At 61.3% G+C, this 18,006-nt stretch overlaps 1 protein-coding gene across 7 annotated transcripts in view; it reads left to right on the top strand.

Annotated features, from left to right (window-relative positions):
- The first annotated feature begins 6,039 nt into the window (after positions 1–6,039).
- The window catches only part of DLGAP4 (DLG associated protein 4), a 155,974-nt gene continuing 144,007 nt past the window's right edge, over positions 6,040–18,006 (top strand). For 2 of the 7 annotated variants that reach the window (XM_074553674.1, XM_074553673.1), the window contains exon 1: positions 6,041–6,545. The gene's annotated coding sequence lies outside the window, so the exon portion shown is untranslated. Of the gene's footprint in view, positions 6,546–18,006 lie in introns of all 7 variants that reach the window. The other 5 variants (XM_074553675.1, XM_074553676.1, XM_074553677.1 and 2 more) reach the window with 5 other exon arrangements.

Raw genomic sequence — 18,006 nt, 5'->3', positions numbered from 1 at the left:
CTGCTCCCTAAGCACCTAATCTTCCTCCTGAGCCCCACTGAGCCCTTCCCTGTGGCTCTATCCCATTACCTCTCAGTGCTCCTCCCTGAGCAGAGACACTCCAGCCCTGCTGTTCTCGCTCCTTGTCTCTCCCTGGGTGAAACTGAATTTCACATGGGACTGCTGGACTGGCTTCCATTCAGCCTCTCACCCTGCTGGGAATTCAGCCCTTGCTGTGCCCTGTTTTGTGTGTGCTCCAAGAACAGGCCACAGGACATTTTTCATTCCAAGATCTCACTGACTGCAGATGATTCATTTTGTCTGCATGGAACATATCTGTCCTCAGTAGGGCTGGTGGCCTCCACACAGGGCAAGAGCCCCTTGATCTGCCCAGAGCTGCCCACAGAATAAACTCCCATCTGTGCTCAGAGAGAATTTCAAACCTTCAGCAGAGCCACATGGCCTGGAATGAGCCACTGCCTGCTCAGGAGGAATTTTGGGACAAAGGGTAGCACAGGCTGCTGTGGCAGAGGTTCCTCCATGTGGCCCAGGCTTTGGAGGGGCTGCCAAGTCACAGCAAGGCAGGGGCAGGGGGACACTGAGGTTCTGGGCACCAGGCTGCCCCAACAGGCTGCTGCTCACCAGGGTTTGACTGCATCAAGAAGAAGAAAGGCCAAGATTTGACTTTGAGAGATTTATGGTCAGGAGAGCAAAGCAAAGCCAGGCTGAGCTCTGCCAGGTGGGGAGGAGGGGGATGTCTGCACCCACCAGGCACAGCCCTCATCTCTCACAGCCCACCTCAGATTTCCTGCCCTTCCAGCCCTCGGGGGTCTCCAGAGGTACCTGCAGCACCCTGAAGTGCAGAAGGATCTCCCTGGAGGGGCTCAGAGCTTGCTAAGTCTGGGGGAGCCCAGTGCTCAGTGGCCGTCCCTGTTGCTGCCCCTCTGTGGGGCTGGGCGCTCTGCACCCTGCTCACCTGCAGTGCCCTCCCCTGCCTTCATTCACTTGTCCCCAGCTCCTGGGCCAGCCCTGGCTGTTTGTCCCACAGCCCCAGCAGTGCCTGGGCATGCTCAGCACTGTGGCCATCCCTGGGCACTGCCTCCTTCTCCTCTCACCTTTCACTCCACACATTTTCCCCCAGTCCCTCTCCAGCTTCCTGGAGGGATCCAGAGCCATCATTTCTCCTGCTGGCACTGAAGATCTGGCCCCTTATAACTGAACTGGGCATTGTCTCGTTTGACCCACTCTGTCACCCCTGGGGACAGCAGCAGTGCAGTGCCCGGGGAGCTGCTCCTCCCTCAGAGCAGGGACAGCCCCAGCCTGTCCTGTGCAGAGCCACCACCAGCTGAGCCCTGCCATGCCAAAACCTGAAAGAGAAGGGCCTTGGTGTGACCTGGGCTGGGGATCACACACACTCCCTGTGCCCATGCAGCAAACCATAACACAAATCCCAACCTGAGCCAACTCCTCAGCTCCAAACAGCTCCTCTGGGAGTTGCTCCCCTCTCCTCCTCCCTAAAGGACCCTGTTCCTGTCAGCCCTGCCACACAGCCCCCTCCACAAGGGCTGCAAGGGCCCCTGAGGTGCCAGCCCTCCCCCTCCTGTGCTGTGCCCTGCTGCTGTGCTGGGGCTCTTCTGGATCCCCCTGCTTCTCCTGGCAGCACCTCAGCTCCAGCCATGGGGACAGCCTGGTCACACCTCCCCCTGCTCTGCTGTCCCCATGAGCAGTGCCAGGGCCCTCAGGTTTGCAGCATAAACATCTCTAAGGCTGGAGAAATCCCCTTGGATTGTTTGGATTGCTGCCCCAGCTCCCAGGCCTTCTCTTCTCCACCCCCACACTCACACTGTCCCTGCCTTCTGTGCCCCCTGCCCAGCTGAGTCCTGGCCCCGTGTTTCTCTCAAACCTTTCAAAGCTCTCTGATTTTTCTTCTGCTCTCCACACACTCAGCCATGCTCAGAAAGGCTCAGAAAGCCTCTCTGGTGTCCTTCCCTTGTTTCCCACATGCCTCTGTCACCCCTGCCTGCCTTAGGCCTGGCTCCCTGTCCTGCTGGCTGCCTGTCCCCTCTGCCAGCCATGGCTGGTGATCACCAGCACCCACCTGCTCCAGCCACATCCCTATGGTGACTCCCAGCTCCCTGTGCTGTGCCAGGCTCCTCTCTTCCCCTGACACCCAGCCAGGCTGCCATCGCTGCAGGGACAGCCCCTGGGCCTGGCTGAGCACAGAGCCACCACCCTGATCCCCGGGAGGACACGGCCCCTGCTCTGTGTGTCCCCTCATGAGGGACAGCCCTGGAGCCCAGAGGGACACACGGTGCTCAGGATGCTGAGTCTGGCCCAGTGCTGAGCCCAGCGAGCTGAGAGGTACCGGATGGTCATGGGGTGACTTTGGGGATGGTCCAAGTGTGGCTTTGGGGATGGTCCTAGGGTGGCTTTGGGGATGGACCTAGGATGGCTTTGGGATGGTCCTGGGGTGGCTTTGGGGATGGACCTAGGGTGGCTTTGAGATGGTCACGAGGTGGCATTGGGGTGGCCCTGAGGTGGCTTTGGGGATGGCCCCAGAGTGGCTTCGGAATGGCCCAAGTGTGGCTTTGGGGATGGCACCAAAGTGGCCTTGGGGACAGCCCTGGGGTGCCTTTGGGATGGCCCAGGTGCCTTTGGCACTCCCAAGGGCTCCGGGGGCACAGCTCCGGCTCTGTGCATGCCCAAGGGCAGTGGAGCTCCTGCAGGGGCAGCCTGGGGCAGGGAAGCTGGAGGGTGATTCAATAACAGCCCTCCCTCCGTCTGCTGGCGGATCCTGCGCCACACCCCACAAAATAAAGTTCTGAAATGTGCTGCCCATTGCCCATCCCTGCTGTGCAGACACTGCTGTGCTCCCCCTGGAGCCCAGCCGTGCCTGAGCCCCTCCTGTTGTGCCATCACTGCTCCAGGTGTGTCAGTGCCTCAGGACAGCCCTCCCTGGCTCAGGGACATTGGGACATTGCCCTTGCACTGGGGCTGCCCTCAGCTCCCCAGCCTGGCACTGAACCAGGGCTCAGCATAGCAGCTCCTGCAGAGATCATTTCCCCTCTGCCCTGAGCTGTGTCACCCTCCATTGTCCCTCCTGGATCACCAGGAATGAGATCCATTTGTCTTCACTTGGAGAAGCCTCTGGAGCTGCCTGTGGCTTTCCTGCAGGTGCCCAGGCCCCCTCTTGACTCTGGTACAGCTGAGAAATGAGGCTTTGGGCTCTTTCATAGAAAAACCTCCTCAGCTGCCCTTCATCCATAGAATCCCAGAATTCCAGAATGGTTTGGGCTGGAAGGGACCTCGAAGAACATCTTTGTTACAACTCCCCTGCCCTGGGCAGGGACACCTTCCACTGTCCCAGGCTGCTTCCAGCCCCATCCAGCCTGGCCTTGGGCACTGCCAGGGATCCAGGGGCAGCCACAGCTTCTCTGTGCCAGGACCTCCCCATTTTTACAGGGAGTGATTTCTTCTTAAATATTATAAAATAATTAATTCCTTAATGTCTTCCTAATTTCCCTTCTCTTTTTCCTCCACACGGCCTTGGCTGGGCTGCTGACTGAAAGCCCAGCAGGGGCTCCTGCACTCTGCCAGGGCTGCTCCATGCCCCTGGCACTGCACCTGGCCTGGCCTGCTCAGGACTCTGAGTGACTTTCCTGAGCAGCACCCAGACACTCACGGTGAAATCAGCAGCAAACATCATCACCTGTTCCTTCCTTTCATGTCCTTCCAGCCACTTGGAGCGGCCATGAGGCTCAGGAATAGGCAGAGGGATGGCAAAGCATTGCTCCTCACAGCCCAAAAGGTGCCAGGCTGCCTGGTGCCAGCCCTCCATGCCCTTGACATGGCTGGAATGCCCCGTCCTGTCCCCCTGGGGTGCCCTTCAGCACCCACCCAGCTCCTGCTCTGGCTGCCCCAGTGCCTCTGCCCCCCAGGCTCCATCATGGACAAATAATGTGGAAAATTACAGTTTAAGATGAAAAAATTATACATTTTGAATCTGATAGGTTTTCAGAGAGGGGGGCTGGAAGCATGAGGAAAACCTTCACTGCCCTGCAAAGGGAGCCAGGCACCCCTGGAATTTGGAAGAGGAAAATTCCAGGGTTGAGAAAGACTTTGGAGGGTGCAGAGAGCACTGTGGGGCTCGTTGTTCCTCTCTGCTGGGCCATTTCCCCTTAGGGATGAACTGAATGGTCAATTCTGTATTCAGGACTGGGAAGGCAGCTGCACTTTTGCTGAATCTGCTACAGGAAGGAAAAAAAAAATCTGTATATTTCCATTTTCCTTAGAGAATGAAGCCTCTTCCCCAGAAAGCCAGCTCTCCATTTGCAAAAGCACCAGGGCAAAGGGATGGGAAAATGCCCGTGGTCGCTGCTCCCACACCGTGCTCAGCCCCAGGCCAGGCTTTAGGCAGGTGCAGGGACTGACTGCAGAGGTGTTTCACAGAGCTGAGCAGTCCTGGCTCTGATCCCTCATTCCCACGGGACAGCCCTGGCCAGGCAGCCCAAACCAGCAAAATCCATGGGTTTGGAATCATCTCTGAAACCAGCAACACCTGGATCAATGCCTAGTTCACCCATTGAGGGCAGCCTGGGATCCCTGGCAGAGGGAAATCCAAGAGCCCTTGCTCGGTCCTGTCTGGACCCATGAAGGCTCCTCACCTGCCCTGCACACACCTCCAAGGGCAGCCAGAGGGACAGGCTGCTCCCCAAAGAGGCTGCTCAGCCCTCCCGAGGGCAGGGCTCTGTGCCCTGGGCATGGGAATGGCCTTCTGGCATGGGAATGGCTGCATGGGAATGGCATCAGGGTATGGGAATGCCATCCTGGCATGGGAATGGCATCCTGGCATGGGAAAGCCATGGCTGCATGGGAATGGCATCCTGGCATGGGAATGGCATCCTGGCATGGGAATGTCATCAGGGCATGGGAATGCCATGGCTGCGTGGGAATGGCTGCATGGAAATGGCATCAGGGCATGGGAATGCTATCAAGGCATGGGAATGGCTGCATGGGAATGCCATGGCTGCATGGGAATGACATCCTGGCATGGGAATGCCATGGCTGCATAGGAATGCCATGGCTGCATGGGAATGCCATCCAACCAGGAGAAAACACCCTGAGATCTCAGAGCATGTCAGGAGCAGGCACTGCCCTGCAGCCCAGTCCAGGGCAAGGTCACCTCCACTCCATGGCAAGGTCACACCCAGCCCAGGGCAAGGACATCACAGGGCAAGGACATAGCAGCCCATGGCAGGGTCACCCGCAGTCCATGGCAAGGCTGGGCATGGGAATGCCATCCCACCAGGAGAAAGCACCCTGAGATCCAAGAGTGTGTCAGGAGCAGGCACTGCCCTGCAGCCCAGCGCTGGCAAAGTCACCTCCAGTTCACGTCAAGGACATCCCATTCCATGGCGAGGACATCCCAGCCCATGGGAAGGTCACCCCCAATCCATGGCAAGGAGATCCCAGCCCGTGGCAAGGTCACCCCCAGCCCATGGGAAGGGAGACCCACGTGCACCAGAGCGACGAAAAGCCCCGAGCAGAAGAGGAGCAGGAAGTGAACAGTTGAGCCTAATTTGTGCGAGGCTGTAAATGAATTTCACTGTGGCAGATGGTCAGTGGATTATTTTCCAGAGGGTTAGGCAAGACCCAGATTAGGAAAAGCTGAGAAATTTTGATGTGGCGTGCAGGACGTTATCCTGGGGCTCAGGACCCTGGTGCGTGTGAGGGGGTCCTGACTGTGTGTGAGGGTCAAGGGGCCCAGTCTGAGCAAAGCTGGCCTCTGCAAAACTGCAGGTGTGGGGCCAAGCATGCAGCCCCCGTACACCAGGTTGGCAACACCACCAAAAGGTGCCCCCCGAGCTTTCCATGCCCTTAAAGCAAAGCTCCTGGCTGGGGAGGTTGGCGTTCCCCGGCTGGCTCAGCCCGGTCTCAGGGGACACATCTGGGTTGGGCAGGGGAGCCGTGCCCTGCCCTGGCCCTGCTCGGGGCCGTGCCTACCGCCCGCAGCCCCAGCCCCTGGCCGGGCATCCTCGGGAGTGGGGCTGGGGCTACCGCGCCGGGCTGGGCGGGGGGTGCTGCGCCGGCCCCGCTCCGTTCCCTGCCCTGATTTCCTGGTGGAAATCCCAGAGTCTTCTCCAGATCCAGCTCTGGTTTTGGGGGCAGCCATCTCCCTCTCCCTCTTTCCTCTTCCCTCCTTCTGCTCTCCTTCCTCCTCCTCTCCCTCCCTCCTCTCCGCACTGTGCTCTCCGGGGGCTCTGGGTACCGCTGCAGCATCGCCAGCCCCCTCCATGCAGGCGGCTGGGGCGCGGGGCGGAAGGGGAGGGCTGCGGGGGCCAAGCTGAATGAATGGGCATCGCCTCGGTGCCGCTCGAGCCTCCGCATAGGGGCGAGGCGGCCGCACCGCGCCGCGGGCAGGGGGGCAGCGGGGCCGGCCAGCGGCCGGGGCCGGGGCCGGGGCCGGGCCGGGCCGGGCCGAGCCGAGCCGGGCCCCCCGCCCAGCCCGCCGGGGCGCTGCGAGCAGCGGGCGCTGCCCCGCCGAGGGACCCGCACAGCCGGGCCAGGTGAGGAGGGGCTGCGGGGGGCGCCGGGAGCGGGGCGGGGATGGACGGTGCGGGGCCAGGGCACGGGCGGTGCGGGGAAGGGCTCGGACGGTGCGGGATGGAGCGATGGACGGTGCGGGGTGAAGGTCTGAGAGGTGCGGGAAGGAGCTGGCTGGTGCGCGAAGGGGCCGGCTGGTGCGGCAGGGATGGCCGGACGGTGCGGGAGGGATGGCCGGACGGAGCGGGGTGTGTGGCCGGACGGAGGGGACTGTGTGGCCAGACGGTGCGGCAGGGATGGCCGGACAGAGCGGGATGTGTGGCCGGACAGAGCGGGGCGTGTGGCCGGACGGTGCGGGAGGAACGGCCGGACGGTGCGGGAAGGGGCTGGCTGGTGCAGGGCTAGGCTGGCTGGTGCGGGAACGGGCAACAAAGAGTTAAGTGGCTGCGGAGCAACCGGGCTCAGCGTGTGTGTGAGTGTGTATGTGAGTGTGAGTGTGAGTGTGTGTGTGTGAGAGACATCCCGCACCCCGGGGGCGTGGCCCAGCGCACCCCACGCGTGTCCGTGCGGGGCAGCGGGCGGCCGGCTGCGCTGCGGGCTGCGGCGTGGCGGGGCCGCGGCTGCGCAGGGGTGCGGGAGCCACGGCAGAGCCCGGCCCCGCCGCTCCCTCTCTGCTCCCCGCATCACCAATATCACCAATATCACAAATATGTGCGTGTGCGGGAACCCCGGCCCGGCGCGTGTGCGGGGACCCGCTGCGGAGCCGCGCCGGCTGCGGGAGCCACGGCACAGAGCCGGGGTCGAGCTGCGGGGCTGAGGGCGGCCTCGATTCCCGGTGCGTGCCCTCCGCAGCGAGCCGGGGCGGGGGAGCGGCCCCAGCCCGGCCGTGCGGGTGTGCGGGCCCGCGCCTGCCTGTGCTCCCATCGGCAAGCGTGTGTTCCCTTTGGATATGTGTGTGCTCCACTCTGGGTGCTTGTGCATCTCTTGGATGTGCGTGTTTTCCTCTTGGATGTGCGTGTTTTCCTCTTGGATGTGCGTGTGTTCCCCTTGGATATGTGTGTGCTCTGCTCTGGGTGCGTGTGCTCCCCTTGGATATGTGTGTGTCCCCTTGGATGTGTGTGTGCCCCCTTAGGATATGTGTGTCCTCCCCTTGGATATGTGTGTGTCCCCTTGGATATGTGTGTGTCCCCTTGGATGTGTGTGTGTTCCCCTAGGATATGTGTGTCCTCCCCTTGGATATGTGTGTGTCCCCTTGGATGTGTGTGTGCCCCCTTGGATGTGTGTGTGCCCCCTTGGATGTGTGTGTGTTCCCCTAGGATATGTGTGTGTCCCCCTAGGATATGTGTGTATCCCCTTGGATGTGTGTGTGTCCCCTTGGATGTGTGTGTGTGCCCCTCTGGGGTTGGTGTGTCCCTCTGGGGTGTGTGTCACACACACGCGTGTGCAGCGGTCGCTGGTGATGTCCCTGTGGGTGTGCAGGGCTGGAGGTGTGTGCCAGGGAATGCTCAGGGGTGCTGGAGGGAGCAGTCACGTGTGGGGAGATGTGTGAGCACACCTGTGCCCGGGCCCCAGCCTGGCTGCAGCCTTGGTGGTCTCTGGGCACCTGTCCCCATGTCACGAGTGGCCACTGGTGCTGAGCATGGCCTTGGCCTGTGTTTGCCATGCCTGGGATGTGCCCTGTCCTTCCCCTGGCAGGGATGGTTTGCAGAGTGTGAGCAGTGGCTGCGAGCAGAGCTCCCTGACCCTCACCCTGTGCCCGACCCTCACCCTTCGCCCAGTGGGTTTTCCCATGTAAAGGTGCTCCAGGTTGCCCAGAGCCGGTGGGGCTATGGGCAGTGGAGCCCATGGGGAATGGAGCTGGCTGGCAGCGAGTGGCAGTGCCTGGCAGGTCAGTGCCTGCTGTCCCTGTCCCTGTGTGCCACCCCTGGTGCCTCTCCAGCTGCACCACGGGCCGGGATCAGTCCCAAGGCAGTGGTTGGGTGGTTGCACTATCATTTGGCTTTTGGAGGGGCAGACAAATGTCCCATCCCCGTGCCAGTCCCCTGCAGGAGAGAGGTGCCACATAACAAACTCTGCTCTGGGCCTTTGCCGTGACGCACTCTGGAAGCTCAGGGCCAGGATGAGGCCCGGGCAGGAATGGGATTCAGAGCCTTGTTGCCATCATTTCCATTGGAGCTTGGCACCAGCATGCCTTTGAGGAGCAGAGCCCTGCTGACCTTCCTGCCCATGTGCCTGGTGTGGGGCTGGCACCTGCAGTGCCAGGGGCAGCCGTGTCTGTGGGGCTGGCGTTCCACAGGACCCGGGCTGCCTGGAGCATTTCCTGCAAAATGGACTCTCGGAGCCTCATGAATCCACCTCCACTGCTTCTCCTCCGAGGAAGCAGAGCGCAGAGCCAGCCCAGGGGCTTCTCACATGAAGCTGTCACCTGGTAGGAGCTGCCACTCCTGCTCTGGGACATGGGGCTGCCGCCTGTGCTGGCAGGAAAACAGGGCTTTTCCAGCTGTGGGCTTGGCAGATGTGGCTCCGTGTCTGCAGCAGCCCGGCTCCCTCGCTCCTCTCTGTGTCCATGACGCACGGTACGGATGGAAGCATGGCTGTGAGTGGTGAGGAACAGAGCAGCTCCAGGGAAACGTGCCACTCTGCAGCAGGGGACTCCTGCACCTTCCCATACCCTCGTGCTGGGCCCAATTTCACCCTCAGAGCATCAACATCTGGTGAGCCAGAAAAAAATGTAAATCGAATAACCATCAGGAGTAATTGGAGACCCGTTTGGAAATTGGTTTGCTACCTGCATGCCTCCCAGGCAAGCTTTTCCCTGTTAACCATTGTGCATCTTTGCATGAAAAACGAGGCTTTATTTCCAGCCTGGGTAGCGGCAGCGCAGCAGGATCGGGATGAGCACGCTGTGTCCCCTGTAATCTGCCCACAATCAGCACCGAGCGCTGCTGCCACGCCGCAGAGATGGAGAGCCCTGGATCCAGATGGCAGCTGCCTCCCCGCATCCTCCCAGTGCCATCCGCAGCGCCGGGCAGCAGCACAGGGCACAGTGCAGGGCAGCAGTGGATGGCACAGCACAGGGCACAGCACAGGGCACAGCGTAGGGCAGCAGTGCATGGCACAGCACAGGGCACAGCACAGGGCAACAGTGGATGGCGCAGCACAGGGCACAGCACAGGGCACAGCACAGGGCAGCAGTGCATGGCACAGTGCAGGGCAGCAGCACAGGGTAGGGCACAGCACAGGGCACAGCACAGGGCAGCAGCGCCAGGCAGCAGCCAGGACTGGCCCTGGCACGGCTCTGGCCCCGACTGCCACCTGCGTCCCTCATTTGCTGCCCAGCTCAGCCAGGGCCGCCAGCCCCGGGCAGTGCTGGGCTGCCAGGAGCGCTGGGCTGGCTCCCGTTTTCTCCTGGATGGGCTTCAAGGAGCTCATTCCGAGCTTGTGGGGTTTCTCTTGCCCTGTTTCCAGGGGGAATCCTGCCCAGGATCCACAGCTGGCTGTGCTTGGCCCAGCCATGCTGGGCTGGGCAGCCCCCAGCTGCAGCCCCCCTGCCCCTCTGTGCTGGGCACCAGGGGCAGGCTGAGCACTGCCCACCTCCCAGCAGGAGCCTCTGGTCACACTCACTGAGGCAAAGGGGCTGTAGGAGATCTCGGGCTGTCACTGGGATGCTCAGGGGCAGTCATTTTGGGCACTGAGGCTGCTTTGTTACTCTCATTTCAGGGGTGTGTTTAGCTCTGTGCAGAATAAACAGAGGAGAAGGTTCTGCTCAAGTTGTGAGGGAAGCCCTTGGCTCAGGGCTGGAGGTGCTGCAGGCTGGGTCCCTCCAGCAGAGTTTGGCTGAAGCCACACTCCAGGAGCTGGCACCAAGCTCCTGCAGCTGGGCTGGGCCTGTGCTGCTCTCCATGGCAGGGTTTGCAGATGTCTGTGTTCCTCACCTCATAGCTGCCCACAGCTCTGCTCTGGGAGGTCCCTTGGGTCCATCTGTGGGCACAGACTGCGGCTACAGCAACCATGCAGCTCCCAGTGCACACTGCTGTGGGCTCTGTGTGTGACCCCTGGTTTTGGTGTGCAGGGAATGGTCCTGAGCCTCTTCCTGCTGCGGAGATGTTGTGGAGGGAAGGTTCCCACCATGCTGAGCCCTCCTGTGCCCCTCTGGCTCTGCTCAGGAAGGCTCCCATGGATGCCAGCTTTTCCTGTGCTTGTCTGGTGGCTCTGGAGCATGGGCTCTCAGGAAAATTGTCTTTCCTGAGAGCTTTGCCTGGCTGCAGCTCTTGGCCAGGAAAGCAAAGCTGCTGCAAGGAGGCACAGCACAACTTCCAGAGCTGTTGTGGAGATCTCATGGCTGAGGGTTGGAACTAGATGATATTTAAGGTCCCTTCCTACCCAAACCAGTCCCTGATCCCATGGTTCTGTGGTCCTATGGGGTTTATGCCCTCCGGGGTTGTATGGGATGGGGCAAAGAGACAGACAGCCCCAAATCACACTGTGCTGACTGTGGGATGGTTTAGATATTCCTGGGCCTGGCTTCTGCAGTCCCTTGGATGTGTGGACCCTTCTGCACATCTCTTGATTGACTCCCACAGAGAAGGACCCCATTTCCTCAGGCCTCCAACAGCTTTGGGTTTGGTGTCCCCTGCATCTCCCCTGCTTTCATAGGGCTGCTGCTGAGGACTCAGAGCAGCTGAGCTCTCTGCAGGAGCTCTGAGGTGACACTTGTGCTAAGGAGGAGTGGTGAGGCCTGTGGTGAGCATCATGAGAGTCTCCTTACGTCAAGTGTTTAATATCCCAGTCTCTGAGCTGTTTGTCTCGTGTGTCTCCACAGGACTGGGACCACCCACACCATTTTCCCTGGCAGGTGACAGACGGGTGACAGCACCAGGCTCCAGCCATTCCAGGGGGGGCTGGACAGCCTGCCTGGGGGCGGGGAGCCTTGGGTCCCCTTCCTGCTGCTTCCCTCTCAGCTGGGCTGAAGGGTTTTCTTCACCCAGTGTCTCAGGGCCTTGGTAGAGCAGCAGGTGCAGGAGGTGTCACTGATTCCTCACGTTGGTCCTGGGCTGGCCCAGCTGATGGGCCGGAGTCCACAGCGAGCAGCTTCCCTCCTCTAGGAGAGCTGGGAAATGCCTGCAGCGAGTGTCCCTGGGGTGTTCAGGGCATCCCCTGGTGCCCTGAGGAGCCTGTGTGTGTGCCTGCTGTGGTGTGAGAGCCCCTCTGTGCCTGGGGTCCCCCTGGCGAGGCAGAGATGAGCTGGTTGTGTGTCAGACCAGAGTCCTCGGCTGCAGCCACAGAGACCCTCAGGGTGTGCTTTAGGAACCCCCTCATTCCCTCACCCCCGTGCACCTCGGCTCTCTCTGTGCCCCCAGGTCCTGCCCAGCTCTTGCCCTGTGCCCACTGCCCGCAATCCGAGCTGGCACAGCCCTGCCGTGCTCTGCTGTCCCTGACCCTCAGGCTGAGCCCTCCGGGGGTGGGCAGGGCCATCAGCACAGCAGCACCCCAGGGTATTTATAGATAATGGTATATTTATATAACATTATTTATATATTTATAGATAATGTTATTCCCTGCCAAACTCCCGGAAATGGCTCAGTGTGTGTCAGAGAGAGAGGGTTTGAATGGCTCCGCTTTCACTGCGGGAGCGAAGGTGACACTCCCTCGCCGCTCGCCTGACAGACTCATCCTCCCATGCTGGAGGTGGGATGGGTGGCTGGGTGACTGCTCTGGGGCTGGGCTGGGCCACCGTGGGCTTGGGCAAGTCCTGGGCACGGGCACCACAGCCACGTGGGACAGGGACCTGCTGCCCTGCCCCAGGGCCACCTCCCTCCTGGGCAGAGCTGCGGGGGCAGCCAGGGCTCAGGGCTGGGGTTAGGACTGACCCAGTTGATGGACAAGGCCCTTTGTCTAGTGATTTTCTTGTTCTGAATAGTTTGAGGTAATTTTCTGAACAATCAGAAAAGGCTGGTTTGGCATTTTCTAAATATCCCACCCTCCTTCAGTCTCAGCTGGGCACTGCTGCTGGCTTGGGCAGAGCTCAAGGCCCAGTGACAGTGTTAGGAGGTGTTTCAGCTGGCTGGAGAACGGAGGAGCATTCTCAGCTGTCCCCTCACAGCCACTGGAACCATTCCCTGCCTGCTGTGGGGAAAGCCTCTGGGATGGGAACACAGATTTCATGGCAGGCCAAGGTTGGGGTTGTGCTTTCCAAGCAGGATATATGGAGGGACATGGACAGCCAGACCTTCACAGCACAGAGGTGTGTCCTGCACTGCTCAGCCTGCAGTGACACTCCCTGAGGGGGTGATGGTCATGGAAGTGATGGTGCTCCCAGAATTGTGTGCCCTGCATGATGAAAGAAAGGATGGGCAGGGATGCGACACCCAAGCTCCCCATGAGCTCCTCGGTCCTTTCCTGGGCAGGCTCGGGAGTCCTGTCCCCAGCCTGGGCTGGGGCTGTGAGCAGGGGACAGCAGCCCCCCTGTCCCCACAGGAGCAGTGGAGCCCGGCTGGGCTCAGAGCCCCCCGTGTCACCTGGGGACAGGAGGCTGCTGCAATCTGGGGCTCCCCAGCTTTGGGGCTCCAAGAAATGGAGTGAGGCCTCAGAGCTGCAGGAGCCTCTGCCCATGTGCCCCATCACCCTCATGTCTGCCGGGCTCTGTTTGGACCTGCGGGCTGGGATAATCTTCCCCCATCCCTGAGGAGAGGACAGCTCCTGGGGCTGCTGCCCAGCCAGGGCCGGGGGTCGGTGGCTCCCTGCAGCCCCCGGCCACGCTTCCCTCAGGCAGAGCAGCCAGGCCCTGCAGAGACAGCTCGGAACGGGGACCGGCTGGTGTGGAGAAAAACGCCCTTCCCACACAGCCCAGCCTGTCCTCCCCTCCCGTCCCCTCCCGTGCAGCTGTGAGGAGCTACCGCTCCCTGCCGGGGCTGCTGCCCTGCGGGCTGGGCACGCCTGGGCTCCAGAGGGTGCCGAAGGTGTTCCCAGGCCCATAGATCCCGTTTGCCTCCCGCCCTGAGGGCGAGGCCGCTGCGATGGGCCTGAGGCACCGGGCCGGGCTCCTGCCCTCCCCGGCACGGCTCCCAGCCCGGCTGCCGGCCCTCGGCTCTTCAAGCCCGGCACTGCCCCGGCACTGCCCCGGCACTGCTTCCCCTCCTGGGTGGCTGCTGAGCCGAGATCAGCGCTGAGGCTCTCCTCCTCCTCCTCCTCCTTGCTGCACTGTCCCTCAGGACGGACCGTTCAGCCTGCTCCTCCTCCTCCTTTTCCACTTCATTAGTGAGTCTCTCTGCACTAAGAAGTCGTGATAGCTGCCGAGGGAGCTGGCGGGGCTGTGGAGAGCAGCGGGGAGGCCACCAGCCCCGCTGCCGCGCTTTGGGATGCCGGCACTGAGGTTGGGATGCTGCGGGGCTGCCTGGGTGCTGGCTGAGCCCCGGCACAGCTCAGCAGGGCTGGGGGAACAGGGAAGGGACCCTCGGGCCTCTTTTGCCCATAGGCAGTGGCAGGAGGCAGGGAAAGCAGCTTGGGGCAGCTCCAGCTGCTCTGCTGTGGTTCTGTCCCATTTCTGCCATCCGTGATGCTCCTCCTTTGGGGCTGCCGTGGGCAGGGGTGGCCACTGATGCTCCCACACAGCCTGTGCATCCCACAGGAGATTTGCACTGGCCCTGGTGGCCTTCAGATCCCGAGGGCTGCACGTGGCAGAGCGCGGGGTCCTGGGCAGCACCAGCCCGCGCCCAGCGCCCGTGCCCAGCACGTGCCCGCTGCCAGCAGCAGTGTGACACCTACACGTGGTGCCTCACCAAGGAAGCTGGACTTTGCAAACACGTTCTGTGGGCATTGCTTTAATTTCCCAGTGTCTCAACACTCTCCCAAAGCTGAGAAGCTGAGATGGTTTCTCCTCTGCGGAGAGGGAGGCTCCTGTTGTCGCACTCTCACATACGCATGCATCACACACTCACAGGGACTCTGATTCCTCTCCCTTCCCACTTTCCTCCTCCAAATGACTTCAAACACTTTATGAAAATGTTATTTTCTCCCAAACTGTTGCCTTTCTGCCTTGCTCTCCTGAGAAGCCTGTTGGCTTTCCCTGGGCTCCCAGTGTGCAGGGGTAGGAATGTCCCTGCAGAAGAGGGAAGTTGCTGGGCTGCTGAGCAGTGCTGAGGGGGCTGAGCTGTGCTGGGGGGGCTGAGCTGTGCTGGGGAGCTGAGCAGGGGGGGAACACCAAACCTTCCTTTACATCTAGTGGGGCTCATCCTTCCAAGTCGCTCTGATTGAATCACTGAATCCCAGAATGGGATTGAAAGGCTTGAAAGGACCTCACAGATCATCCAACCCCATCTGCCTGCCCTGAGCAGGGACACCTTCCAGCAGATCAGGTTCCTCCAAGCCCTGTCCTTCCTGATCCTGGACAATTCCAGGGATCCAGGGACAGCCACAGCTTCTCTGGGCACCCTGTGCCAGGGCCTCCCCACCCTCACAGGGAAGATTTTTTCCAAAAATCCAATGCAGTACAGCAAATCCCTCCTGCAGGGGAGTGCAGTGAGGACACAGCTCAGAGGTGCTCTCCATGCTTCTGTGGGGGTCCCGTTCTCCAGGAGCACATGGGCAGATGGGCTCAGCCCTGTGGCAGCCTGAGTTGCCCAGGCACACTCTGTTCCAGTGTCCATGGCAGTCTCTGTTCCCGTGTCCATGGCAGGAGCTGTTCCTGTGTCCATGGCAGGCTCTGTTCCCCTGTTCCCATGTCCATGGCAGGAGCTGTTCCTGTGTCCATGGCAGGCTCTGTTCCCCTGTTCCCGTGTCCATGGCAGACCCTGTTCCCCTGTTCCCATGTCCATGGCAGGCCCTGTTCCCATGTTCATGGAGCTGTTCCCATGTCCATGGCAGGCAGGCCCTGTTCCCATGCCCATGGCAGGCCCTGTTCCCATGTCCATGGAGCTGTTCCCGTGTCCATGGCAGGCAGGCCCTGTTCCCATGTCCATGGCAGGCCCTGTTCCCATGTCCATGGCAGACCCTGTTCCCATGTCCATGGAGCTGTTCCCGTGTCCATGGCAGGCAGGCCCTGTTCCTGTGTCCATGGATCTGTTCCTATATCCATGGCAGGCCCTGTTCCCATACCCATGGATCTGTTCCTATATCCATGGCAGGCCCTGTTCCTGTGCCCATGGCAGGCCCTGTTCCCCTGTCCATGGCAGGCCCTGCTGCCAGAGCCGCCCTGGGCACGCCAGGCCCAGGCCAGGCTGGAGCTGGAGCTGGAGCTGGAGCTGGAGCTGGAGCTGGAGCTGGAGCTGGAGTGAACCCTCTGCTGCCGGTGGCAGGGGCTGACTCACGGCGCTCTCCAGTCACAAGCAGATGGATGATTTGATCACCTAGCAACCGAAATAAGTCTCAGATTAAACCATCATCCCCCTGGGTGGCAGGGGCCAGGCAGCCCCCAGCCACTCCCCAGCCCCTGGGCTTCCCTGAGAGGGGCTCAGGGCTGTCCAGTTTGCAAGGTGGGAAACAGGACCGTGCCTGCCACCCACACCCCAGCAGCAGGGGCTCAGAATAGCTCAGTTGGGTGCAGGGAGGGAGGGATCCCCCAGGAGCAGCTCCCAGGGAGGCCCAAGAGGCATCTCCAAGAGTTCAGAGAGGGACCAGGTCTCACACCCTTTGGACAGGCTGCTGGCAGTGGGGAGCACCCAGAGATCCTCTGTCAGGAGAGAGAGGCTTGTGCCAGGACCTCCAGACTGAAGTTTCTGTGAGATTGAACACAAAGAACTTCGGATGGGATCCGCTGACCCCTTGTCACTCCCTCCACCAGCAGCTCTGAGTGTCCTTGGCTCCAGCCCGGTCCTTTGCCTGCTGCTGTCCAAGCCAGAGAATGGTCCTAGCGTAGCGTGTTCATTGCAGTTGCTCCATCAGGGGCAGGAGGGGTTTGCTCCTGGCAGAGCCCTGCTGCTGCCTAAGATGCCATTTACCTCCTGATGGCTCCAGCCACCTCCAGAGGGTCTTGGCACAGGGCCCCTATCCATGCCCCATCCCTGGCAGTGCCCAAGGCCAGGTTGGATGGGGCTTGGAGCAGCTGGGACAGTGGAAGGTGTCCCTGCCATGGTACTGGGTGGGCTTTAAGGTCCCTTCCAACCTAAACCATTCTGGGATTCTGTGATCCTACCACAGCCCCGAGGGGGATGGGCTCTCCCAGGGCATGGGCTGAGCTGAGCTGGAAAGTGAGTGCTGGACTGGGAGAGGGGCAGGAGGAGGTGTGAGGGCACTGTCGGGTTAGGGGTGCCTATGGCACCCATTGGAGCCAGGGCAGTCCCTGTGCTGTAGAGCCCTCCGTGGCTCCAGCAGCGGTGCCTGTGGCAGGTGGGGCAGTAGGGACACAAACTGCAGTGTCCTGTGGGATGTGGGGCGCTGGGGACACAAACTGCAGTGTCCTATGGCGGATGGGGCAGTGGGGACACAAACTGCAGTGTCCTGTGGCAGGTGGAGCAGTGGGGACACAAACTGCAGTGTCCTGTGGGATGTAGGGCACTGGAAACACAAACTGCAGTGTCCTGTGGCAGGTGGGGCACTGGGGACACAAACTGCAGTGTCCTATGGCAGAAGGGGCAGTAGGGACACAAACTGCAGTGTCCTGTGGGATGTAGGGCACTGGAAACACAAACTGCAGTGTCCTGTGGCAGGTGGAGCACTGGGGACACAAACTGCAGTGGCCTGTGGCAGGTGGGGCAGTGGGGACACAAACTGCAGTGTCCTGTGGCAGGTGGGGCAGTAGGGACACAAACTGCAGTGTCCTGTGGGATGTAGGGCACTGGAAACACAAACTGCAGTGTCCTGTGGCAGGTGGAGCACTGGGGACACAAACTGCAGTGGCCTGTGGCAGGTGGGGCAGTGGGGACACAAACTGCAGTGTCCTGTGGCAGGTGGGGCACTGGGGACACAAACTGCAGTGTCCTGTGGCAGGTGGGGCACTGGGGACACAAACTGCAGTGTCCTGTGGGAGGGCATGGCTGGGCTGGCTCCTGTGCCCATGGCACCGCTCTGGTGTTTGCACCTTGTGGCACTCTGGGATCACTCACAGCTTGTGGGGAGCCCGGTGTGAGCCAGGCCAGGCTGTGCAGGGTGGGATGGGGACCCCAAGCCACCCCAAGTGCCCCAGAGCCAGCAGCCATTCCTGCCCAGGGGAAGCTCCATCGGGGCTGTGCCAGGGCTGTGCCAGCGCGGCGCTGCCGGCCCAGAGGAGGGCTCAGGAAATAGGGCAGCCCAGTGGCAGCTGCTCTTTGTGGGACACACTGATATAATTAGATGGGACGCCCTGTTCCCTGCCCGCAGCCCTACTTCGGTGGCACTGTTGGTCCCAGGGAGGGTGAGCCACTTCCAGCAGGAGCTGCCTGCTGGGCCCCCCTCGCTCTCTCCTGCCTGGGGCCACGTGTCCTCTCCTCTGCTGGGCTTTGGTGGCTTTGGGACACCCTGTGATCTGCAGGAGAAGGTCAGGGAGGGTGTGGTGGGAGCTGGGTCAGCCCC

This window comes from Zonotrichia albicollis, chromosome 17 (genome assembly GCF_047830755.1).
Source record: "Zonotrichia albicollis isolate bZonAlb1 chromosome 17, bZonAlb1.hap1, whole genome shotgun sequence".
NCBI classification, from domain to species: domain Eukaryota; kingdom Metazoa; phylum Chordata; class Aves; order Passeriformes; family Passerellidae; genus Zonotrichia; species Zonotrichia albicollis.
The sequence above is the reverse complement of the archived record's forward strand: the minus strand, read 5'-3'. Positions and strand labels throughout refer to the sequence as shown.